This window comes from Coenobita brevimanus, chromosome 64, assembly GCF_032717465.1.
Source record: "Coenobita brevimanus isolate Jiangsu-jjx chromosome 64, ASM3271746v2, whole genome shotgun sequence".
Taxonomy (NCBI): domain Eukaryota; kingdom Metazoa; phylum Arthropoda; class Malacostraca; order Decapoda; family Coenobitidae; genus Coenobita; species Coenobita brevimanus.
The window spans coordinates 23651430-23677528 of record NC_137017.1 but is presented as its reverse complement, the minus strand read 5'-3'; the positions used below and the strand labels follow the sequence as shown (position 1 = coordinate 23677528).

At 41.9% G+C, this 26099-nt stretch overlaps 1 pseudogene; it reads right to left on the bottom strand.

Moving 5' to 3' along the window:
• Positions 1-4250: 4250 nt before the first annotated feature.
• LOC145404800 (5S ribosomal RNA) lies at positions 4251-4369 on the bottom strand (annotated as a pseudogene).
• Between the last annotated feature and the right edge of the window lie 21730 nt (positions 4370-26099).

The window sequence follows — 26099 nt, the reverse complement described above, 5'->3', positions numbered from 1 at the left end:
ATAGGTTATTATTGTATGATAATGGCATCTTGAGTAAATCAACAGCGACAACGTCCCATGGTTGATGTGGTACAGGGTAATTACCCATCGGTGCAGGTGTGATTGGGTATCCTTTGTGTTTCGCACATGATTTGCATCTGTCTATATGATTGTTTATATCTTTTCGTAATGAAGGCCAGTAATATAACAGCTGGGCTTGGTTGAATGTCTTATCCTTTCCAGGATGTTCTGCATGTGGGCTATCGTGTATCGTTCGTAATACTTGGGGTATCATGTCATTAGGTACTACCAACTGGTTAGTATTTCTTTGGCGTTTTGGTTGTTTAGAGTTAATCTTGTATAATGTATTATTGACCATTGTGAATTGTTCGAGTGGGACATGCAGTTTGGGTAATTGTATGTCATCTCCACTTTCTAACTTGTATAACTTTAGACCATATTGGGTCAAGTCTTTGTGCCTTTGCGATATCATCGTGGTTTGGGATATTTCCTTTGAGATCTAATGCCGCGACCTGAATTGTGTTCGGGTTCCTAGATAATGCGTCAGCTACTATGTTCATTTTACCTTGTATATAATGAATTTGTACATTGTAGTTTTCAACTGTACATTTCCATCTTGCTCTCCTCCCAGAAAGGAGTTTTTCTTTGAACATACCCACCAGTGGTTTATGGTCGGTGCATAAGTGGATTTCGTAACCATATACCAAATCTCGAAACTTTTGTAATGCAAAAACCACTGCAAGTGCCTCTAAGTCTGTAGTGCAATAATTTTTCTCTGCACCTCTTGTTTGTCTACTGGCAAATGCAATTGGTTGATTTTTTTCCTCTTTTATCTTCCTGCATCAGTACAGCCCCTAATCCTTTAACTGATGCGTCTGTACAAATAAGAAATGATTTTGTGTAATCTGGATATGCTAAACAAGGAGCATTTGTTAGTTTAATTTGTAGATTGTTAAATGCCCTTTTTTGTTCTTCTTTCCATTGGAATACAGCATCTTTTTTGAGTAGTTGGAATAGAGGAAAGGCTATATGAGAGAACTGTGGTACGAATGACCTATAGTACCCAGCAAGACCTAAAAATTGTCTAACTTCGTCAGTCGTAGTGGGTTCAGGAAAATCTCTCACTGCCTGTATTTTGTCATCAGTGGTGTGAATACCATTAGAACTTAATTTGTGGCCTAAGAAATTTATTTCCTTAAAGCAAACTTTGCATTTAGAAAGTTTAATTTTTAAACCAGCATCACTAAGCTTTTGAAGAGTAAGTCTAATTTCTTGAGATGATCTTTAATATTCTTCGTTGCGATTATAATATCGTCAAGATAAACAAATATTCCTTGTCCTAAAATTCCGGGCAATACGTAATTCATAAGACGCTGGAATGTGCCTGGGGCTGTCCTCAGTCCCATTGGCATTCTTGTATATTGATAATGGACTCTGTTTGTGGAAAAGGCAGTGTATTTACATGACTCCTCTGAAACCGGGATTTGATAATAGCCGTTTAGGAGATCGATGGTTGAGAATATGTTATTCTCAGGACCAATATTCTGTAGAACGTCGCTTAGCAATGGCATGAAAAATCTGTCTGAGATTGTGTGATTATTTAGTTTACGGTAATCTACTACCGCACGCATTTCTCCATTTCGTTTGGGCACGAAGAATAATGGGGCATTCCACGGGGAGACTGAAGGCTCAATAATTCCAAGTTTTAACATTTCATCGACATACTGATTTGCAAGTGTAGGTTGGGAGTGTGGTATGCGGTAAGCTGGTACGAAAATTGGTGGTGTTTCTGGGTGCACATTAATCATGTGATTAATCAAGTTAGTACACCCTAATTGTTCTCCGGGCAATGCTACGGTGTCCCTGTGTGTTTCCAGCAGGGTTAACAAATCATTTTCTTCATCAAATTCACCTGAGTGAATTAAATTCTCTTTATTCTTTCTCTATCCGTAGATTTTATCTCACTTGTCACTCCAGCTATAACTATTTCCTTCACAGGGGCAGGACATTTTTCAGTATTAACTATGCAAGTCCCTTTTTTCAACTGAACTTCCCCATTCATGTGATTAATTATGAATATCTGAGTTTGCCCTTCGTCGTTCGTATGACATAATGCGTTTTCTACTGACAATCCCTTTACATAATTCTTCTAAGACAAGAACAGTACTATTCCGTAATTTGCTCTTTATGGTAACTTTCATGTAGGAATTAGGTGGTATAACTAAATCATTAGTGAGATGGGCTAGAAAAATTGATAAATCAGTACTGTTATCTGGGTCACTAATTCTGGAGGATGGGGCTGGTGGTGGGAGTGGATCTATACACTCATCTGTTTGTGTATGTTTGTTTAAGCCTTTAATATTACCAATTCTTTTTGGCTCTCTTTTACCAATCGGTGAGGGCTCTGAAGGTATTTCCTCTATGAATTCATTGTCACAGTCTATTCCATTCATTTGTGGGAGTATAGTTATGTTCTCTGCTCTCATGGATCTTAAGCCCAGTAACATATGAGCTTTAATTGCTAAGTTTTCAACGATATAGAAAAATGCAGAGAATGGTCTTGTAGTCTCTGTGAAACTGATATTTAATCTTATCATACCTTTCACTGTAGCCTACTTTGTTTTCCATCTACCGTGTATAAATCTAAATCAGCTTCATCCAGAAAAGTTACTTTCTTCTTGTTTTTAAGAATTCTATTTATTTCTTCATGTGTTATTAAGTTCACTGGAGAGCCTGTATCTAAAAATAAGGAAACGTTTTGATCCTCACATACCGCTGGTATCAAGATACACTCATTTCCCAACATGCCTCCTATGTGAATTTTAGACTTGTTTTTCATTACGTTTGTTCGTTTTTTGTCATGACTTGGTCTTCCCCCTATTTGAACATAGACACAATTTTTTCTACTGTTTTGCAATCACTGGTCCAGTGCCCTTGGTATCTATGATGCCTACAGTAAGGACCAAATCCTTGTGTCTTTTGTTTGTCCTCTTTTGCTTTGATAAAGCATTCATACCTTGTGTGTCCTGGTTTTGCACAATAATGACATAGAATGGACCTATCCCTTGACTGTGACCTACGAGGTGACTTCCCATAAGTAGTGTTGTTTATGGCGCGAGACCTGCTCGGGCTGCGCGAAAACTTATGAAACTGCCTGTAGCCTGGTGTCTGTGATCGAGCCCTCGTCAGATTTGGTTGTTTGCTCTGCCTGCTTTCGGGTCGCGATCGATTTTGTTCTCTGTTTGGGGTCGGTGTAGATGTTTTCACAGCTGATACTGTCTCAGGTACCCTCATTCTACTAGAATGTGCGGGTGTGTCGATCATACCTGCTTTACTGCACTGCATCTCTACCTCGTTCATTAAGTCTAGTAAGCACATGCCTGGGGTGTACGCGATCGTCTTGGCGATCTTAAGGGTCCTATCAGGTAATTTACACAAGGCAGCTACATAACCAATGATGTCCACGACGAGGTCTGGGGACAACTTTCCATCATCTGTTATCCAATTTGAGTTTTCCAAAGTAACTAACAATGTTCTTTTGATTGTGGGGACATCAGCAGTTATTTCACTGAGCACATGGTTTGTAGTGTGCTCGCTTACAAGATCTGCAATTTTATGTAATTCTGGAATTATACCTGGCAAGAAGTTCATACCTCCAGAAAATTTCTTCAAAAATTCAGTTTTAAATTCATCATATGTCCTAGCTTTATGGAGCTTATCTGATCGCAATAAATTGCTTGCTGGACATCTTTCCTGGCTTATGCAAGATGAAAAAATAGCAATTTTCTCTTGTTCATCTAGTATGTGGCGCTTGATGAACATTTGTTCGCACTGACTGACTAATGAAATGACATCAATGCGATCTTTTTCTGTGCCAGAGAATTTTGGGGAAGTTTTATCTTCATGGTACACGAACACATGGGGTGTGGTTGTTAGATCTGCGGCATTTGTTTCTTGATTCATTTTCACTGTTTGTTCTGTTAACTTAACTTGGACTTGTTTATCGTTGTGTGAGGGAATGGTGGAATATATTCGACCGGTGAACCCTGTTAAGTGTATTGGCATACGTGTGCAAGTCAGCGACAAAGTCCTCACTTGCTACGTCAGAGGAGGTTTCCCACTCATCATCTGAAACTTCATTCATTCATTACCAGACGCCATGTATCCCAGACAGGGTGGCCAAGGGCTTAGAGTTAATTGTTTTACAGGGAGGGGCACTAATCCTCCACCAACCCCACTTGACGTAGGGATGCCAACAGCGTCTAGTGTTCCCAGGCGGTCACCCGTCCAAGTACTAACCAGACCCAACGTTGCTTAACTTCGCTGATCGAACGGGAAGCGGTGTACTCAACGTGGTATGGTCATCTGAAACTGCCGTATTTATTTCTTGGTCTTTAATTTGTAGTGAGGTTTGTACAAGGGGTGTGTTGCCTTGGTGCTCTCCTAATTGTGAGCTGTTGTTGTGGCTAATTGTGTGTCATCTGGTATTAACGTGGGTGGTGGCGAAAATATTCCTGTCATTAAGATATGGTGTTATGAAATACGCCTTTTGTTTATTTATGTCCTAATAAAATAGATGAGTAAATAAGTTGAAATAAATGATAGATAGTGAGTGTATAAGTGTATATATGGAAATAACTAAAAACGTTGAATGTAGCTAATTTTAGTACTGAGAAGAAATGAGTAAGTATAATTTTACCCACTTGATACAGATCGTAGAGGTGTGTCGACACAAAAGTCGATCTCGGAAGAAAACTGCAGGGTTGATTGAAGATCTCTTTTTAATTCTAGTGCTGTGTTGATGGACGATATTACTCAGGAAATTCCATGGCCTGGTGCTTGTGGTGGTTAACAGCTGTCACAGGCAAACCTCAGCATAGAACGTCGAATTTCCAACGCAATACCGTGGAAATAAATGAGTATGAGTATGAGCTATGTGAATAATGAGTAATGAGTAGTGGGTGAGAAGTGCCTAGTGTCAGCCACACGTTGCTTGGCGTGGCAAACTCGCGTTGTGATGTCATCTCAGCACATGGTGACGTTGGCTTCCCACACTGGTAGCTGTGGTGAATACTGAGTAGTGATGCTTAAGCTGGGTGAAGAAAGGTGAGTAAGTCGCATTATAAATGTGGCTCTGGTGTTTTGCTGCGTGTCTTGACCTCTGCGTCAGCGATGGAGGTAGTCAGGAGAGAGTGGTAGGGGTATGTTTGCTTGTTGCTTTAATGTTTCCTCTTCTTTACTTGCATTGTTTTTTATTCTTCTTGCTGCTTCTTCAAGTTACGTGAAGATTATAGAGTTGTTTTGTAGACTTGTAGGCTATTTGCATTGTAGGCCGTATTTTGTAGGAATTCACTGTAGAACTGAAGCTAATCTTGTAGAGTGTCGCCTGCTTTTGTAGAAATTCACTGTTGATTTGAAGACGAGGTCCGAACTTTCGCTGCCACCAAATGTCACAAAAAGGGACTTTGTATTTACTTGTAGAGAAGTTTGTGGTTTAGTTCTCACTCTCGATTTCTTGTAGTAGGAATTAAAGATGAATACAAGGAGTTGATCTTCATTTATTATCTTCAGAGAAATCTAAGTTGAGCAGGGTATGTCTTACAGAGACAATATAATAAGTATGTCTAGTTGAGCCCCTCTTTTCTTGTTCACTCTCTCCACTTCCTGTCGGTTCAATCGCTAGCCTCCTTCTGAGCTCTCTTTCCTAAATTCTAGTGAAACAGGGGTCGTGTCACGTGTGTTACACTGTGGTTGGAAAGTTCCAGAAACCTGTGTGTGAGTATGTGTGTATGTCACTAGGCTTTGTTCCCCTGCTATCTCGCTGACACACTACCTGACTCATCTCCTGACATTGCTACTTCCTAATCTGTCGTCAGCATTTCCTCAGTTAACTTGCAAGATCATTTCCCTTTCTCAGGTTCGCATAGAGCTGTCTATCTGTCTATTTATCTATCTACTTATTATGATTTGTAAATATAATATGGACTCATAACATTAGGACTTAGCCACACCTTGCCCCCCCAGATTAGGACTTGGCCCCACCTTGCCCCACAGATTAGGACTTAGCCCCACCTTGCCCCCCAGATTAGGACTTGACCACACCTTGCCCCCCCAGATTAGGACTTGGCCCCACCGTGGGCCCACCAGATTAGGACTTGGCCCCACCTTGGCCCTCCCAACGCTGAAGACTTGCAACGCCACTGGTCTGACGCTGCACTCTGTCAGCAGTTGCCTCAGCTAAACGACTTTCAGAAACTTTTGTCCCTACCCAGTAACGACCCTGCTTCCCACGGCTTACCATCTCCCTCTCATATTTTTTTTTCTTTTAAGCCCCTCTCATCAGTTCTCCCGCATCTTGTTTCTCCATCTCGTTCTCGCTCTTCTTTTCATTTTTCACCCAAACATCTTGCTTTAGTACAGTACACTCCTAGTCAGTTTGTCATATATACATTGTTCTTGGGCTCCCTCTTCTCCTCCCAAACACCCCATTCTGTAAACTAGCCTGCGCACCCACTCGCAACTACACCAAGCCATACCCACCATTCCACACCCATACCCACCTACAACCAATAACTACACACACCAACCTACATCCACCTATGCCTTCCCACACCGACCTACATCCCCCATACTCACCTACACCTGCCTTCATCCGTGTAGACTCCCTACACGCGTCCACATATGCAACTGTACCAGCTACACCTACCTACACCAATTCCCACCAATCTCCATCCACCCACGCCCACCAACAACCACTCACACCCACCCACAAACACCCACATTCATCAACGCCAATCCCAGCACTCATACATCCACTCACACCCATTTACCCCCACCCCCACTGACATACACCCATCAACTCCCATTCACACCTACCCATACCCACACACTTCTAAAACAGCAAACATTTTTAATGTGCAAGTTGAGTCTGCGTTGCCATGGAAACCACTCGTTTTCCCTCCAAAAGGAGCGACTCCCTGCCATCCTCTCTCCTCGCTGGCCAACATAAAAATGACGATATTTCCATTATTTTATCTTTTTTGACTGTTTCTTTGGGGCAGAAGGGTGGGTGTATGGATAGTACAATACTTACACCACTTACTTATTGCAGACGTTTCGCATAAAGATTATTTAAAGCAAAATAATATGCTACACAGTGTTCTCAAGTATAATAAGACCATTATCCTGCCTATTCAATCTTAATTAATAACAAAATTACTGAGGATTCTTGTTTTTAGTCAGGATAGAGTTCATGAAGGTTTAATATTTGCAATAACATATATTTTTGTGCCATTACCCTTGATTTTATGGCTACTCATATTATAATAAAACATAACTTCGTAAATCGCTAGTACACCTAGATCTGGGAACTGTGTGATGTTGTGAGACCTCGAGCTGTTGGTTGATCTAAAATAAATGTCTTTGGTCGAGCTGATTCATTGAATCAATTCAGCGAGGTTAGATAACCTCCTTGTTTGAACTACACTCTCATATGACTTTATTTTCACTAACACAGCCACAACAGCACATCAGTACGGTTAATTACCATATATTGTCAGCAACAAACACCTGAAGGAGAGTTAAAAAATACCCCCTGTTCTGGATCTTCCTGCTGAAATTATGAAGCTAGAATTGGCAGTCTTTGGCATCCATGTTGGGCCAGGGAGACAAACGCAACACAGAAATTACAGGAGTGATATCTTTGCGATTTCTTTCATTTAAGAGATAATTTTGTCATATTCCTTGTATACGCAAAGGGCCCAGTCTATACCATCTTCAGGCGGAATACCAGCCTCCAGAATGACCTAATAATGATACAAGAGACAGCCGCTAAACTTAGATCAGCGAATTAGTTACTTGTAAGGGTTTCTCTTCTTAGTGTTAGAACTTGACAGTCTCACCAAGAACACCTTAAAAATGACGTCAGAATTTAAATAATTTTACCTTAGCGCCACTGATCCATTTTGTATTATTATTATCAACCTATGTGACTGAGAAACGCGCCAATTTGGGTGTAGTTATCTAGTGAAGTTAAGCAAGACATCACGTGCACATTAGGACCACACTAGGTGACTTGACTAATTAAGTTCTATCAAAATATGACATAATATTCATAAAATTTCTTGACCTTTACCTCTGTACAGGAACCTTTTGTTTTCATTCGTATATCTCCCAAACATTCCACAACCAATCCAGGGTGAATATTTAGCTTGAAATACGTCCATACAGACCGATTTCTGATACCGATTTACTTTTGTAAAGGAATATTTATCGTCAGGAATGGTTAAGGTCATTTACGAATACGGTCCTACAGCCATTGCACCCTTGAATTCCCCCACGCAGTTGTCAGATCACAGGGTGTCTCCGGAAGTTGCATGTCATAAATCTAGTTAACAGAGAGACACGAATATCTCACAGAATGATTTTGAATAATGACCGCTATGACTGCAAGGACGATATATGTAAAAGAAACAACCAATCTTTATAATATTCCTTAGATCTCGAACCGGAATCAGAGGACAAGGGTACTTTCACTGTTGGTAACATTGGTATGCACATCATTTTAGCTTTAAATACAATTATTCGACTATACAGGCGAGAAATAAGCAATGTCGGAATTGAAATATCGGTACACCCACCCGTCTGCACCAAGGAAACAGTCCTAACCGATATAATAGTGGAAATATCGTCATTTATACGTCGGCCACCGAGGCCAAAGGGTGGCTGGATATTGCTCCTCTTGGCAAGGAAACAAATGGTCTCCATGGCAACGCAGACGCTGGATTGTATTATTGGTATACATTTTCTCTAGAGATTAATTCTACTCGTATTTGCTTGTGTGATATTGATACAAATGATCCCGGTGTCCAAATGATATTAATGTCATGGAAGAGAATAATGAGCTGAAATGAGAGAAATATATTGCTAAGGAAGAGGTGCGAGAGAAGAGAGTTATGGGTGTAAGTCAGTGTAGGTGGGAGTGGATAGGTGTATTTTTTATTTAAGTCGGTGTTGGATGGTGCAGGTAAGAGTGGGTGGGTGTAGGTTGGTGAGGTTTAGTGTGAGTGGTTATGCAGTACTTGGGTGTAGATAATTGTGGGTGAGTTTAGGTGGGTGTAAGTGGGTGAAGGTGGTATCTGTTAAGTGTATGTAAGTATAATTTGGTGTTGGTGGGACTGAGTGGGTGTGGGCAATTGTGGGTGACTGAGGTTGCACTTGGATGGGTGGGGCTGCATATGCATTAATGAAGGCTGTATATAACCCCTCCAGTGCCACGTGTGGTTAATGAAGGCTGCATATAACCCCTCCAGTGCCACGTGTGGTTAATGAAGGCTGCATATAACCCCTCCAGTGCCAAGTGTGGTTAATGAAGGCTGTATATAACCCCTCCAGTGCCAAGTGTGGTTAATGAAGGCTGTATATAACCCCTCCAGTGCCAAGTGTGGTTAATGAAGGCTGTATATAACCCCTCCAGTGCCAAGTGTGGTTAATGAAGGCTGTATATAACCCCTCCAGTGCCAAGTGTGGTTAATGAAGGCTGTATATAACCCCTCCAGTGCCAAGTGTGGTTAATGAAGGCTGTATATAACCCCTCCAGTGCCAAGTGTGGTTAATGAAGGCTGTATATAACCCCTCCAGTCCCAAGTGTGGTTAATGAAGGCTGTATATAACCCCTCCAGTGCCAAGTGTGGTTAATGAAGGCTGTATATAACCCCTCCAGTGCCAAGTGTGGTTAATGAAGGCTGTATATAACCCCTCCAGTGCCAAGTGTGGTTAATGAAGGCTGCATATAACCCCTCCAGTGCCAAGCGTGGTTAATGAAGGCTGTATATAACCCCTCCAGTGCCAAGTGTGGTTAATGAAGGCTGTATATAACCCCTCCAGTGCCAAGTGTGGTTAATGAAGGCTGTATATAACCCCTCCAGTGCCAAGTGTGGTTAATGAAGGCTGCATATAACCCCTCCAGTGCCAAGTCTCTCCTAAGATGAGAAATCGTGTGCAAACAGCAAGAAGGAAACACAGGACATCGGGCTGACTCGTTGTAGGGGCTGAAAATGAAGGCTTGTACAAGATCTACATAGAATGCTGAGTAATACCTGAACTAACATGTTTTGTACAGTACTCTAACATGGCCATCACTCACTGTCCTATTATCTCCATGGCAACGCAAATTGAAGCTGGTATTATCTCCATGGTAACGCACACTGATGCTGGTATTATCTCCATGGCAACACACATTGATGCTGGTATTATCTCCATAACAACGCACACTGACGCTGGCATTATCTCCATGGCAACGCACATTGACGGTGGTATTCCAACTGGCTTTATTTCGTAACACCTCTGCCTTGGCAACTTATTCTGCACTCCACGCCTCAGTATCTTTATGCATGTTATTGATGCACACTATATTTATATTAAAACCATATAAATACTAAACAAGACAATACTGAGGTGTTGTAGGCAGAATAAATCGCTAAAGGATGGGTGTCACTAAGCCTATTTGATTGACTGATGGCCCAGGTGGTCTGTCTTTCACGGCTTATTTCATGAAGTTAGGTGGCAGAAAAAGACAATACTGCGCCTCTACATCCTTGCCACAGCATTTCTTCGTGACTAGCATCATATTTTAATGCTGACCTAGTCTTATAACTCAGCGCTGAAGGTGGACAGATGACAATTTTAGGCCAAGTTTGAGTAGAAAGAATATATATATATATATATATATATATATATATATATATATATATATATATATATATATATATATATAGATAGATAGATAGATAGATAGATAGATAGATAGATATATATGTACCCCCTCCACAATATGTCTACCCCCCGATGTATATATGTCGGCTCAGATCCCGTAGAGTTAATAGTACATACACCGATTGGCGTACTATCATCAGTCTGAATAGTAGGAATTGAGGAATCCTGGCACACCTTTACGGCCGCTGGGTATACTAGGAAGTCTCCAATCTTTACACCACTTTTAAGTTTTAGTGGAGCATTTGTGACATTGAGCAACTACAGGTAGCATAAACTGTCCTCTAAGACTGTACACCACGCTGACTCATAAGTCAAGCCATTCACACAACACGTCTCAGGTAGTGTTAGTACATCCACTCCTTTCGCACCGGCAACACAAACAGAGACTTTGGTGAACTCATGCGGTAACAAAATTGTGCACGTATTCGTTACTGCACGTTTCGTCTCTGCGTGTTGGAGAAGATCATTCAGACTGTGTGAGGTAGGTAACTGAGACATGTCTGAGTCAGCGATAGTGTTGTCGGGAGAGGAGGTAAGAGCCATGTCCGAAGGCTGAGATAATGTATCAGTAGACAATGAGGAATTTATGTCCTTGCTCGCAGTCAGTAAAGGAATGATCTCTGTATTCGCAGATGATGATAGTGGTGATTTGGGCTGGGTTGGACGTTTTGGTAGTGATAGGGACAGAGGTAATTGAAGGACTGATTTGATCGTAAGAACAGGACGGGGACATTCCATAGTGTAAACCGGGAATCCAGAAATGTCTATACTACCACAAGCAGGTAATAATGCAATGGAGTGTTGTGCCATGGTGGAGAAACCAATAAGGGCATCTGCGGGATACTGCAAGTCATTAGTGACATGAAATTCAATGGGGATAGGGGGCAAATCTCTGTGGAGTTTGACTTCAAGGGTGACTCTTCCCTTAACCTTAAACTCTGAGCCTTCGACACCACATAGGCGAATGTCTGGTGGTTCTAGGACTCTGACGTGGTTGTGATGTCGATGAATAATTTGTAAGGAATTGTCGGAGATGAGATTTACTATAGATCCTGTGTCCAAGAAGAATGACGTTGGTATGTCATGACTGCATCCGAGAATGACTAAACCCGAGGATGTTATGGGACCTACATGGCGGATAGGGAGTTGGGTGTCTGGTTCTACGTGATATTGGTCCGATACGGGCGCGGCGCTTCCCCCGATTGTTGGCGGTTGAGGTAACGACATTCCTCAGTGGCGTGAGTCGTGCTTGATTTGTGGTATTTGCAGTGTGGACGACGTGAGCTGGAAGGCGTACGCTGTCTGGTTTGGGAGTGAGGACGTCTGTATGTACGGTCGCAACTGGATGCTCGATGTCCAGGATGACCACAGTGCCAGCAAAGAATCGAAGATTGTCTGTTCCGTCGGGCGCTAGATTGATCACGACCTGCGGTAGGAGAACGATTTGTGGCAGGTCTGCCGCGTGTGGTGGGACGGGAGCGAGATTGGTCTGGGGTAGCGGAGGTGTGACAGACTGCGGAGGCCAAGGGTTGGGTGGTGCCCTGACGCGTGTAGTTCGAACCTGTTCTTTCATGAATGGCTTTAGTGACCTGAATAATTTTATCTCCTGGATTGAAACCGATTTCCAAGGATAGCTCTCGCTGTTTAGGAGTAAGCCAGTGAAGGAATCTCAGGTAACCAATTAAGTCAGCAAAGTTGGTGAATGAAAGCATTGGAACGCCATTCTTGTCTTCTAACCATTTCATGCCTACCAGTAATTGGAGCATCTCGCTACTAGTTGCTTTCATGGCGGCGGCAGCTTCGCGGAGCTTGGCATATTGCGCTGGGACTCGCAAGTCCTCATCTAGTTGGTTTAGGAGATTAATGAATCCCATGAGAGACGCGGTATTTGAATGCTGGCAACAAAGGTTGATGAGTTCCGTGTGAAAATCAGCAAAGGTATGAATGCTATCGAAATGTCCTGCACAGATCGCGGATCCGATGTCCGATTTGCCGTGGTGCAAGCGACGCATAAGGTAGGCTACTTTGAGCGATTCATCGGTGATCTGTCTATTGTGGATTTCTGTTTCGACTTCTCTGAGGAAATCATAGACAGACCAAGTTGGGTCCTGGCCGGTAAATTTGGGACGATTGGCATCGTCGAGATAGATAGACTGTGGAGGGTTGGCCATGGCTGGAAGTGCAGAAGTGGCGGCAGGAGAGGTGTGGGAGAGAGAGAAGGTAGTGGCAGTTAAGGGCGAGCAAGACGGGGTATGAAGGGAGGCAGGAGAGGGAATGACAGGGGAAGGAGTAGAGGAAGAAGAAGGGAGTGTAGAGGCAGGAGTAGAGGAGGAGGTATCTGGATTTACGAGTGTAGGATGGGTAGTAAGTGATTCTGCGGGAAGTGAAACGGGAGTCTCAGGTACAGGGCGGTGGTACTCTTTGCCACTTCGTAAATGAGTGATTGTGTTAGAGTCGGCAGACGGTGTATGATTAGGTGATGTTTCCGGGTCGAGAGGGCTGGTGTTAAGCGGTTGACGTGGAAAGTATGGCATTTAATGCGGCAATGGAAGATGAAAGGATGAAGATAGATACGTAGATGAAAATGTATAATATAACAATGAGAGAATGGAATACACGAGTAGGTGTGAAAATGAATGAAGGCGCGGGGATGGATGGTTTAAATAAAAAGCGAAGGATGAGATGGATTATAAATAACGTAGGTGAAGATGAAAACGGGGTAATGGAAATGAGATGGAATATTTACAATATCCAATCCGCAGAGAAAATCGAGGATAATCTCTATAGAAAGGTAAGGGATACTATAGTTACACAGTAGAGACAGGATTGTCGAGATGTATGACTATACCCCCTCCACAATATGTCTACCCCCCGATGTGTATATGTCCCCCCCCCCCCAATTCATACATGCCCCCACTAAACTTGCTGACCTAGCACGCTTTCCCAGGGCCCCACGCCTGAACGAAGGCGTTATTGCATCAGTTCATAGCAGGCAGCCAAGACGGGCAGACTATTTTACTGTGAGCTCGTAATAAACTCCTTATCTAGCTGTTTGTACACGGAGTTTCTATCACCAAAGTATTGCAAGTTATATATATATATATATATATATATATTTATTTATTTATTTATTTATTTATTATTATTATTCCTGCCACCTCCAGACGATTTTACTCAGCTTGATGTGACGAGACCGAATTCTATAGGGAACACAGGACACTCCTTAACGCCTGCTCCTAAGCGATTTATTTCCCATATTACACCTTAATATTTATCATTCACATCCCTAACATCGACATTTTCATCAATAACATAAATGAGGTGTACTGAGCAGAATAAATCGCCAAGGCAGAGGTGTTATGAAATAAAAGTTGGAATAAGACAGTGAGTCTGCGTTACCAAGGAGATCACCTCTCCTTGCTGATATGAGAGAGAGAGAGAGAGAGAGAGAGAGAGAGACGTGCCCCTCGTCCTGTCTCCCCGGTGGCCCACATAAAAATGACGATATTTCCACAAACGTAACATCCATACCTGTTTCTTTGGTACAGGCGGGTGGGTACAAGTATATTACAACACTGACACTGTTTATATATCGAGTGCATACCTGAGCAAGATTATTTATGGCAAAAATATTACTCTTACAGTGGTGCCAAGTTAAAGAACAATACCATCATCCCACGTGGTCTCAGAGGCAAACTAACACAACTCAGGTTTCAAGTCTGTAGTAAATTAAGGCATCATATTCTCTTAGTAATACGTAAACTATTTAATTCTTATGTTATTGTCTTTACCACATGGCCACTGGTGCCGTAAATCTGGTAAACTGATCCACCCATAATAGACTGTGATTTGGGAAATGTGCCAGCCGTATTCACTAGACATCCTAGGCATTTCTTACGATATACACGTACCTGTAGCAGTGAATTATAATACGTACAATCGTGTGTTATCTTTTTCACTGTAATATTCACTCTTAGTTCCGTTGTGAATTGTTTGGTAGCATTATGAATGGAAATAAAAATAATAAAACTCAAAGAATCCTATACGGAACTAAGGCCTGGGATAATTTATAACTATGGGCTGCGGGTGTTGTGAGAGCTTCAGGCTGGCATTTATAAAGGATCCTAACTAACATGCAGGATAAATCAAACGCCATAAGTTATCAAGTATGACAAGTGATTTTGTTTTTCACATTCTGTCACTGCAATATTGGGTAATTAGTTTATAAAGTGTTTGTTAGTTGCCTGAGTGATAATAATCGTATAAACAGGCAGTTATATACACAGTTTATGTTTAGAACAGTTTATAAATACACCAAAGGTTTTGGTTGAACTAAATCAGCGGGTTATCCTAATGTGCTGTTACACAGTTGACAGCAGTGGTACAGAAATAAACCAACGTCGTTAAAATAATATTACCATTAAAATCGTAAGTTCCATTGCTTGGCGGTGCTGTAGTAAAGACTGTCAGGTGTTAATACCAAGATGGGAAACATGAGGTATAAGTTTACCTGAGCCTTTCAAATCACTTTACCTGGTATATTCTTAACAGTAAAACTTAGCCTGACGTCTGGCCTGTCTTGTCCTACCCTAACAAATGTTCTGTTCCCACACAGTATCAGTCTTTGCTTATCCTCTCCTATTTTCCCTTTCTGCACTATGCCCCCCTTTCATCCACCACACCAACCACTTCAGACCAACCTTGCTTCGAACCTGCCAGTGCTCCAGCATTTTCTTAAATACTCGGATTTAATTTACCCAACTGATGTTCAAATTAATATTGTTCCCTGGCATGTGTTCACTTAGGTTCGGCTACACAGCCGCATCAATTATATCTGCAGCTTAAACACACATTACCTGTCGTGAGGGAAGCAGTTCAACCAAAACCTTGAACCTTTTCTAGCACAGACCGACACACAACAGTTCCCACATCATGACTGGATTACTTGTTGACCAAGTCTGGATTTTAACACGAGGATAATAAGAAAATAAAGGAAATATACCATAGGAAATATAGTTACTTCTAATATTAACACCATACAAACCATCACTTTATTACAAACTAGGAAGTAAAGCTGTTTTTATCTGTCTTAAAGTGTAACCGGGATGGTAAGTTTCCTCCTTATATTGGCAATACTGAAAGAACAATATTTTTGGCTTTAATAATGTTGTTCAGGTACACAGGCGATACATAAGTGATCCAGTGTTGTAATAACCAAATACACACCCAACTGTATCAAAAAGACACACCAAGAAGGGGTAATTATTGAAATATCGTCATTTTTATGCTGGTCACAGCGGAGTGTGGATGATAGCGACGTCGCTCCTCTCTCTCTCTCTCTCTCTCTCTCTCTCTCTCTCTCTCTCTCTCTCTCTCGCCAGTAAGGATAGAGGAAGTTGACGGGAAAGCAAATAGCTCCATGTCAACGCAGGCTCCCGGTCTTATTGCAACGAACACTTGTGAATTCCTAACACATCTTGCTTAGCGATTACTCAGCATAGTAGACCTAGTTAATGAGTTTGGAAGTGAATGTATGAGACGAAATCTGAAACTACATACACCAAAGACTAAAGTTACGTCTTTGAGAGGAATGAAGTCAATGGTTGCTATACCGATTCTACGCTAACTTGCCCTAAAACTGCCATCATTCTAATTTGAATGCTGAGTTGTAGGCAGAGATTAACACTAGAGTATGATGCCAGTCACGAATAAGTGCTATGGAATGACTGAAGGTGTTCCTCAGCCACTGAGCTGTGTGAAATAAGATACATCATCATCATCATCATACAGACCTCCTTTCCCACCCTAAGGCAGGGTGAGGAGTAGCAACGTCCAGACAGCCTAAGTTTGCCCAGTTCAATGGGCCACGCTTCCATTCACTCATCATTCAAGCCCTCGGAATCCTGGCCCCATCAATTAGGCTAAAAAAAAATTTCACCACTTTCTGCAGCTTCACATAAACACAAGGACGAAAAGTTAACCTACGTTAAGGTGAAAGAACTACAGAGACGATGACTGGTCAGGAAACAGAACGTAAGTGCCTTCAAAAAGTTAGCTAGTGTACTGAAACCCTAGAAATCCTTTACTACGCTGGGTGGTAACCATAAATGACTCCTGGTGGTTAGTGGGTTAGGGCACAGCAACTGGCTGGGGCTGCATGGGTTTACATCCAAGGCAAGGTTAGGGGTTATTGTGTTCACAATGCCACTCAGGGGCCAGTGAGGTGGGTCAGCCTCGCCTTAAATGTCAGAACTGAGTAGACCAGCCCCCGGGCCCTACGTTCCTGATGAGGCAGCACTGCATGATGGACAGATGACATGAAGGAACAAGGACGCAGGTTTAGGTGACGAAGTGTAAGAAAGAGTACAGCGGGGAAGGAAGCTGGCAGATGCCCTGAAAACACTGACAAGGAATGCAGAAGGTTATTTGTCTATTTATTGCCAGACGCCTTAATCCCGTAAGGGGTGGCCACAAACAAATCGCCTCCATGTCGCCCTGTCCCCCGCCATTTCACTGCCCTGCTCCCAGCTCACACCCCCGTCTCTCATGTACCTCTCCATTCCATCTCTCCATCTCATCCTTGGTTTCCCCCTCCCTCTCTCTCTCGTCCACCTCACTCACATACACTCTCCTCGTCAGTCTCTCGCTCTTCATCCTTTCCATGTGTATGAATGGAACAGTGAATATAAAAAATAATAATAATGACTACTGTGCCGCCCATTTTAACATATGACGGTAAAATTTGGACTCTGCTGGAACGACAAGCCAACAGTGTAAGAAGTGGAAATGAGTTACAGTATATGTAGAATGACATGTACCGACAGGCAGACATTAGTATAAGGAAATAAAGGTGCGTTGCGGTATTGGTGTGTGTGTGTGTGTGTGTGTGTGTGTGTGTGTGTGTGTGTGTGTGTGTGTGTGCTAGAAGTATCCTGAGATGGATTGGCTATGTGGAGAGAATGGAAAATAAGAAAAGGACTATAAGAGTACCTTATGTATATAAGTGAGGTAGAGGAGGGGGAGGCCAAGAATGAGATGGAGATCGAAGATGAAATAATGAATATGGCAGTGAAAGATTTAGAACAGCCTCCCATGCTAAGTAAAATATCTAATACAGTCAGTCTGCTTTCACCTGACAGAGATCCCTAACCTCTTTTAGCTCAGGAAATGGCCAAATGTGGTAAGATAGGAGGGTGGAGATGACTAGTAACCATGGAGATTCATTCCTACTTCATTACTAAGGTTTATCATAAGTATTCAAGCTGTTCCCCAGATGAAAACAAACTGATATAGTAATAATAATAATAATAATAATGATAAATACTGCACGACACATTAACTATGAAAATTAGCTTATACTATACTATTACCATCATCCTAACTATCCTACTTAGCCATAGGATGAGGTAGTATCCAGAAACATTTATGCCAGATTCAAATAGCCAGGGGGAACAAGCCATCGGGGATGATGATGATGGTGTTGGAGGAGGACGAGGAGGAGAAGGAGTAGGAGAAGGAGGAGATGATGACGGTGGAGGAAGATGATGATGATGATGATGATAATGGTGGTGGTGGTGATGGAGGCGGTAATAATAATGATAATGGTACTTAAACAGAAATCGAGCTAGTAGAAATATCCGGTATTCTGTTGACAACTATATCTTTAAACACTAGACATAAGAGTATGGTCAGTGACAACACCAACATGATATATAAACACCAACAGGCTCAATTTTACCGTGAAGTGGTTGCCATGGTAACATCTGGGCCTGCCATCGTCACTTCTCCATCAATCATATCACTTAACCATATTGCAAGTTTCTTCTTCTGCTCTCTCTCTCTCTCTCTCTCTCTCTCTCTCTCTCTCTCTCTCTCTCTCTCTCTCTCTCTCTCTCTCTCTCTCTCTCTCAATCATATCTCGTAATCATGCTGCAGTTTCTTCTTCTGCTCTCTCTAATTCATGGGCACTCTCACTCTCTCTCTCTAAATTATAATCTATCTCATAACCAAGCTGAAATTTTCAAGCAGGTCTATCTGTCTATCTATTGCCAGACACCTTAATCCCGTAAGGGGTGGCCATAAACAAGTCGCTTCCATGTCGCCCTGTCACCCTCCACCTCACTGCCCTGCTCCCAGCTTACATCCCCGGCCCTCTCTCATACACATCCCTCCATCTTATCCTCGGCCTCCTTCTTCCTCTTCCCCCCTCTACCCTCCTCACATACACTCTCCTCGTCAGTCTCTCGCTCTCTATCCTCTCCACAAGGCCAAACCACCTCAATGTATTTCTCCTGACGCTTTCTATCACACCCATACCACAACGCTCCTTTCATGCAGTTACCTACTGAATAAAATCACTTGAATATTGCCGGAATAAATTAAGATGTCCCTGTACTAAGAAGGCTGAAGAGACTCACCTTAACTTGACAGACACTACACTTGGGCACACTGGTTGCGTCACTTAGGCCCCCATGTAGCTTTCTGACTCTATGTTCATGTTCCCATCTTCCAAGTAACTCGAGTAACGCACTATTAACAAGTAACATCGTACCTGCAAGTGAATGGAAATATTAGTTGGAGGTGGGGGGAGAAAGTGACCAATATTACTTTTACTATTATCAAAGAAAATACACTCAGTTTATTTTTTTTCTGGGCTGACTTTGAGCCTCTACCCCATGAAGAGAGTCCAAGAGGGGCCAAAATTGCTTTACAGGGTGGACTGTAAATAGTACTAGAAACTCACCAGATAATATATTACTGTGCTAAGGGGACAGCTCAGTGTAATGGTGTGTGTGTGTGTGTGTGTGTGGGTGTGTGTGTGGGTGTGGGTGTGTGTGTGGGTGGGTGGGTGGGTGGGTGTGCCAGTGGGAGTAGGAAAGGAATACACAGTACATGTTACAGAACTGACACTGACTGAGCCGTCGTTGCAACACACAAGAAATAGCCGGGTGGAGTAGAAGAGCAGTGTTATAAATGGACCATCCTGTATGCAACACAACTTCAATATTGGAGTATACAGTGCTGCAATAGGCCATTTCTGCCCCAACCATGCACTGTTGAAAGTCATTGGCCTGATATTATGACCAGATCTTATGTGGATGCTGGTAATAATTATCCCCATCCAGCTCCAGTTCCACAGTTTCCCTTTTCACCCTTCAGTTCACATCATTAGCCCCTGATTACCTTCATTTTTTTTTTTTTTTATGCTATCTCCTGATGAATTTCCTCTTTTGGGAGACTATGTCTCAGTGTAAAAATCCAGTGGCGCCTCATTATAGGCATGTGAAGACTGTACCGTATTTAACCCTTTCAGTTCGAAAACCCTAGCCTTTGCTAAAGTTAAAAATAAAGTTAAAATCGTCAGTAGACAGCAGCAGTAAAGTGTTATTGTGACTCCATGTTAATCTAAACGTACAAAGTTAAAATCGTCAGCAGACAGCTGCAGTAAAAATGTTACTGACTCCCTGCTCATCTACACGTGAACCCGGTGGACTACGATGAAGTTACCCCCCCCCCTCATCCTCCCTTCATGTGACAGGGAGGGATGAGGAACGGTTATATTGAGTTAATGATGGAAGTTTGGAGGGTGAAGTGCTTGAAAGGGTACAACAAGGAAGAAAGGTTGCTGGTTCCTTGAAAGCAGTGATAAGAAACAGGGAAGCGAGCATGGAAGTGAAAAAGTTACTACATGACAGTATTGTGATACCAACTCTGACGTATGGAAGTGAATCTTGGACCTTGTTGGAGGGACACAAGTCAAGAGTGAGAGCAGTGGAAATGAGTTATTTGAGAGGAACATGTGGAGTCACACGGAAAGACAGACTGACAAATGAGGAAGTGAAGCAGCGTTGTGGTGTGGATGTGGATGTGATAGGAAGCTTTAGAAACACACTGAGGTGGTTTGGCCATGTGGAGAGGATGGAGAATGAGAGACTGACGAGGAGTGTCTGTGAGTGAGGTGGAGGGGGAGAGAAGGAGGGGGCGGCCTAGGATGAGATGGAGGAATGGAGTGGAGAGGTATATGAGAGAGGGGGGTTTGAGCTAGGAGCAGGGCAGTGAAATGGCGGGGGACAGGGCGACGTGGAGGCGATTTGTTTGTGGCCACCCCGTATGGGATTAAGGCGTCTGGCAATAGATAGATAGATAGATAGATAGTTACTGGCGTGGTTATATCAGTGCCACCATGTGCGGGTGTCCCTCTCCAACACGTCATCGGCTTGATGGGAATAGTTAAGCGGTATCCTTAAAAAAAAAAAAAAAAAAAATCATTAAAAATAAGCCTACAATAACCAATAAATCAGTGGACATATCGTATGAACGATATTTTCAAACTTGGGACAGAAGGTACAAAATCTCGGCAAGGACACCAAAAAAGCCGACTTTCTTTAAACCATCTCCAAACACCATTACTCCCTCACCAAACTCACAATTTGTGATCTCCATTACCTTGTATAACAATAGTAAGCAGAATGAAGCGAGTATATTAGTTGTAAGGAAAATGTGAAGGCAGAGCAGGATACCTATGAAGCCAGCCACTTTCAACGTCTGCTGTCACAAGAATACCAATTATCGTCTTAATTCACCCACTTCCCCTCACACACGTACACCATAGTAATCTTTCTTCACTTATCTAAATTGGTAAATAGAATTATGTAAGTAAATTAAATGGAAGCTGCCGAAAAAACAATCAAGAGCAGGATACTTACGAAGCCGGCCTTCTTAGGCGTCTGTTCTTCCATTTACACCACCATTCCTTTAACCATCTCAAAACACGAATATTTCCTTCGCATATTTATACCCTAATAATCTCCATTAACCTATTTAATATTAACAAGCAAATTTATGCACGTAAATCAGATGCTAGTGGTAAACTTGTTTGTAACAGGATACACAGGAAGCCGGCTTTCTTGAGCGTCTGCTCGGACTTTGCCGTCCTTTATGAACACGAAACGATACTCACTAGAAATGCCTTATCAAATTTTCGCGTGCAGAATAGTACAAGTAAATTACCAGAAACTGGTTGAAAAAGTGGAATTAAGGCAGGATACTCACCACGTCACTCCACACGCTCTCTTGAAGGATGGCAATCGGTAAGGTCTGAAGAAGACCTTGGTAATCGGTACACTCGCAACGCCAATCTCGAAAGTATTCATAGAAGATCGTAAACCAATTTCCACGATTTAATATGCCTTCACAGCATTTTAAAAGCATTAGGAACAGTTTTGCTCGGTTGATTTTTTCCGTTTTTACACACACACACACACAAATATATATATATATATATATATATATATATATATATATATATATATATACAGTATATGTATATACACATTGTTATGGAACAGAGAAAGATGATGTACACTTTAAGTGAGAATACTAAAAATCACTACTGTCCCGTAAAGTTCCAGGTTCAAAACAAAAGAGTTAGGTAAAATTACAAGTTAAAGTTTAATGCTCAAACTAACAACAAAGCATTCAGGACTCATAAGGATAATGTAATGGCAAAAAACAGGTTAAATATATGGTTAACTGCAATAGCCTCTATTAACATGAAATTAGCAAGAGTAAATTTACCTAAGTCAGCCCTGATAAAATGAAAATACACTGGGTAATGCTCAGTTAATGCAAGATAAATTATTACAGATCCAAAATATTATCAAAAATGACTGACAAAAAGAACCTTTACATAAATCACAAAAAAAACTCACTAGGCCTAAGAATTAACCCTATGCTACACAGCACAAGAAAAAATGCAACAACAGTTATACTCAAATTACACAGCTGCTAGATGGTTGGAGACTTCTTGAGCACTCACAACAATAACTGTACAGGGGAGGACAGAGATGTGAACAAAATGAGGAGCAGATCTAAGTGGCAATTAATGTAGAGACTGAGCTCATTATATAAGGGCCAGCAGAGCTTGATACAACTTGTAAGAAGGACGCGCAAATGAAGCCATGGGGACAAAGAGCTGAGAATCCCGCTCTGAACAACAGAAAGGACGACTTACTCTACTATAACGGTAGAAGGGGGGAACTGAGGCAGAACACGCTCGTGATCAAACAGGCAGCACACTGTACGTTAGAATTACACAAAGGATGATGAAATCATAGGCTATGTAACAATATATATATATATATATATATACAGTATATATATACAGTATATAGTAGCTTGGTTGCGTGAAACTAAAAAATAAACCAGCAATTTTATAATCCCGTAATGGGTGACCACAAACAAATCGCCTCCATGTCGCCCGGTCCCTCGCTATTTCACTGCCCAGCTCCCAGCTCACAACTCCCTCTCTAAGATACTTCTCCACTCTATCCCTCCATCTCATCATTGGTCCCTCTCCCCCCCTCCACTACACTCACGTTCTCGTTAGTCTCTCACTCTCCGTCTTCTCTACATGGCCAAACCACCCCAGTGTATTTCTCCGTTGTTTTCTATCACATCCACAGCCACGCCACAGCATTCCTTCACATCCTCATTTGTCAACCTGTCTCTCCATGTAACTCCACATGTTTCTCTCAAATAACTCATTTTCACTGCACTCACTCTTGACTTGTGTCCTTCCAACAAGGTCCAAGCTTCACTTACATACATTAGAGCTGGTATCACAATACTGTCATGCAATGACTTTTTCGCTTCCATGCTCACTTCCCTGTTTCTTATCACTGCTTTCAAAGAAATAGCAACCTTTCTTCCTTCCGTGTTGTACCTTTTCAAGCACTTCTGATATTAATTCTTGTGTCAATAAAACACATTCACCAATCATAATTTTTATAAAAAGACAGACAAATGACATTACGAGGAATCAGTCTTCTTTATCTTACTCTTGCTGTCACCCGATGATTTTCCTGTTTTTTAGATAAATTCTTAACTTTTGGGGTCACCTTGGTTAGTTCCTTCGCTGCTAGTGAACTCTGCTAAGCTGATTTATACTGTCTGGTGATTGCACAGATAAAATACGAAGGACATACAGTACTCATTTTGCAGAGGTTCAGCCTTTCATTATGTTTTATTCTTCCTATTACTTGATTTCACTCAACTCAGAACTCCAGTAGTAATGGAACCAATGTAGTGCATCTCCAATTCTTCAGATTCGAGAGGTCTGTATACAGTGAATAATATCACCTGAGGCAGCAAGAATAAAATGATGTACTCAGGCCAAAGAGGTAAAGAATACAGTCATGGAGGGTTACATATGTAAATAAAACATAGAATCTAATATGGCACACAAGAAACTGATAACACTGGGCAAACATACAGTTAGGGTCAAAACTTCACTATTCCACAAGTTCCACATAAGTCTACTTCACTTTTATGGCATTTAAAATCATGGGCAAAAGCTTCTCTTCTTTACATTTAACCTGGCAAAAATCTCTAAGCCCTTAAGTTCAGCTGAATGGCAAAGTGTAGGCAGATTGGAGGGTGAATCTGACTACAGTGCATTCCTCTGATCTGACAAAAGATACTAAACTGCTTTCAGAGAAGATGATGGGCAAATGTGGAGAATATTTTCAAAACTTCACCCTCCATTTCAAACAGTCAAGATGGAATAAGTAAGAACATTTTTTGCAGGCACTCAATAAGAAAAATAAAAAAAATAAAAAATCTTGACTGCTGGGAAACATGGGTTTCTTAATTACCTTCAATCCCCAGAAATTAAACAAGGTAAGGGAAAGCAAGAAAAATGGTGGAATTATCGACAGCATACCCAGTGAAATGGACCACACTATCAGTCATACATCATTCAAGTTCCTACAATCCTAGTTCAACCTTCCAAGCCAAACCTTCCACACATCATTTCTTAGAGTATTCTCTTTATAAGTGTGCTTCACATTACCTGCCAGATATAGCCAATCTGTTGCCTCCTAACAGAATTGCCACTTTTATGATACTGGTGGGAGAAAAAAAAAAAAGTGTTACAGCTCTCATCATGCACTTCTCTTGAAAAATCTCATCTAACCAGTTTTGTGGATGGGAGCATCAAACATCCACTCCGTGGATGCACAGCTACTTTCAGGTGACTAAAACAAATGGCAATCACATTATCAAATGGATTCCTAGTGGTCCAGTGAGCCAAGGAGACAACACGGGGTTTAATTACATGGGGGGTTGAGGCTTACTGCTCATGTAAAGCCACTAGGAGGTGAACAATTGACCCTCTGTCCATAAATATCTGGACTAATTAACCTTGCCCCAGGCCCCAGTGCTTCTGAAGGGGCAAAGCTGAGTTGGATGATGAAGGGACAGATGAATACAGATGGAGTGGAGAGGTATATGAGGGAGGGGGGTGTGAGCTGGAAGCAGGGCAGTGAAATGGTGGGGGACAGGCCGATATGGAGGTGATTTGTTTGTGGCAACCCCGTATGGGACTAAAGTGTCTGGCAATAGACAGAAAGATAGATAGATTTGTTTAGACCTTTTGACTCAAGGTCATCACTTCTATATTTCTACACTGTTGCAATGACCTAGGTGGTAGGTGGGGGCACTCACCAACCACTCACTTGATGTAGTGCTGCTCTCAGGTGGCTGTCCTTTCCTCTCTTCCATCCTTCTTTCCATCCTTCCTCTTCTTTCTTTCCTTCATACTTTCCTCTTCCTTCTCTCTATGGGTGACTCTACACTGTGTGACATGCCAAATAGTTTCCTGTACACCACGAAACCATTTACTATGCTGGGCGGTAACCGTATAACCCAGTTATGGCGCCTGGTGACTATGGTGCTCTAATTGGATTGAGCTGATGTAAGTTTATATCCAAAGGGTGCTTGGGGTTTCTTGCTCATGTACTGCCACTCAGAGATGAGTAAGGCTGGTCATTCTCACCTTAAATGTCAGGACCAACTTGCCTAGCCCTGGAAACCTATGCTCCTCATGGGGTAACAAAGGGTTAGATGATGTATGTATGTATGCATGTACAATGACCCAATATTTTTATTAGGCTTGCAATAGACTTCTGAATTAAATGTAGGTACCAAGCTTTCATTAATCCCTTTAATCTGATGTTGAAGTTTTCTGCTTCATTTGTGTTCTTTCCACAGTATTTTATTATGCTTAGGCTAGGATCAGAGTGCAGAAGGAGCTCTTGAAAGTTATAATCAATATACTGTAACCCTTCAAATCAGATGACATTCCTGCAGTGAATAAATTTGTGTGTGGTTCATTCATTCACCATCTAATCCAGTGCTGCTCCATGAGGAGCATAGGAACCCGGGGCTAGGCAAGTTGGTCCTGACATTTAAGATGAGAGTGACCAGCCTCATTTATCCCTGAGTGGCATTATGTGAATAATAAACCCCAACCACCCCATGGATAT